Source organism: Pangasianodon hypophthalmus, chromosome 17, assembly GCF_027358585.1.
Source record: "Pangasianodon hypophthalmus isolate fPanHyp1 chromosome 17, fPanHyp1.pri, whole genome shotgun sequence".
NCBI classification, from domain to species: Eukaryota; Metazoa; Chordata; class Actinopteri; order Siluriformes; family Pangasiidae; genus Pangasianodon; species Pangasianodon hypophthalmus.
Genome location: NC_069726.1, coordinates 15,116,263 through 15,118,079, shown reverse-complemented (window position 1 = coordinate 15,118,079; position 1,817 = coordinate 15,116,263).

Genomic DNA, 1,817 nt, shown 5'->3' with positions numbered 1-1,817 from the left:
TTGTGGCTGTTTATTCTTTATTGAATTTTCTGTAGGCTGCTCAGCATTGCTGTCCATTGCAAGTTTCTTTCCATTACATTTCTTTCCATTACGTAGTCTGAAAAACGCAGGAGTATTCCTTTAATCGATGGTCTTACTTGACCTTTTATTTAACTTGAGTGTAAATTTGATGTCAATGTAAATGTTTTTTGCTTTATTTATGATTGCTTTATTCCGGTGTGGTCATGTGTACAGGACGAGCCACAGTGTGTTAACTTTGCTAGTCCCTTGAAGACAGATCGAGTCTGTGTGTTGGCACACTTGTTTCCCTACTTTATTCTTTCACTGATATTACTTTAGTGTTTACTGAGTCCTTATTATTTTTATTGTTTATAAGTGAAACACATTGGAATGCTTTTTTAGACCTCATTCTGGACAGCATCTATAGAATACATGACAAATACAAGTTTTTAAGATAAATATAAGGTGTTTAAGAACAATAGAATTTTTATTAAATTGCTTAGTGATGACCTTTTTTAAAGTAAAGTCATGTTGTAGTAATTGTGTGCAGATAAATTGAGTATAGTGGCATAAGCTACCTGAGCTAAAGGTCCTAAAATAACATGTGAGTTTGCTTCAGTTATATTTGGAAAGCCTCCTTTGGGTATTGTGTACACTAGGCCTGTTAGTATTTGGGTTCAGCATGTCTGCATCCTCCTTTTAATGAGGTCTCTGTTATTATTGCCATGGAAGGAATAGTTTGAGAAGAAAAAAAAAAAACTGAGTTACTTTAAATATGATCAATCAGCCATTACAGCTTTTGGTGTCTAACACCATTTTTAGAGATAAATAACTTCCTCCAAGCTGATAAAATTATGGCTTAGAAATAGAATCTGCTCTTCTGGACTTAAATTCTTAAATCTAATCCTCTGTCACAGGTCTGTGTTTTGAATTTATTTTTTTTTACTTTAATTAAACTTGAAGACAGCAGGAGTTATCACCACTAATATCAGCAACAGCACGTATTGTTATGTAGTGAGATATGTATCCTATCCAGCTCATATTCCTGCATCGCACCCAGTGCTGGGATAGACTACAGATCCATCACAGCCCTGACCAGGAGACAGCAGTTACTGAAGATGAATAAATGAATGTCATATGCACTAATTGTTCATTCTGCCTTTTTGTAGAATAAACACTACTACATTTACTCTGTACTTACTTCTTACTGACTCTTTGTACTTTTAACTTGTTTACTTTATACTTTCTTATTTAATAACTTATCTTAATGACAACCACACCCCCCTCACAATTATGTCCATCTGAGAAGCTCTGAGGCCATATACATAACTATGAGTAATAGATTATTGTTTACAGTAAATGCTATCCTACTATGACCAAAAGCAGTAATATTTTATTTTGTCAAAATGGAGTATTTGTTGGGGAAAATTTCCCAACTACTTACTACCACCGCTTCTTTTTTCACGGTTCTTGAATGAAGTTATAGTATTAGTTTAGTATAAATACATAAAAATTGTTGGTTTGACTATTTTGTAAATACTTAATTAGTTTGTGGTATCAAAGACTACTTCTTTCTTTCCAGAAATTAGTTATAATATTATTAGTTATAGTTACAGTAACTGTTGGGACTGGCACTGGGAATACACTGAAGAAATAAATTTATTTCTTCAGTACTTTGGCTCTTTTCCTAACAGATGAAATTAATATCTTTGCTCTTTGTTCTCCTATAAGTAATAGACTTCTCCTTTATCTATTAGCTTGGAATGTAAGGTGTCTTTGAGCTGTCGAAAGGCACTATATCATCATCATCATCATCA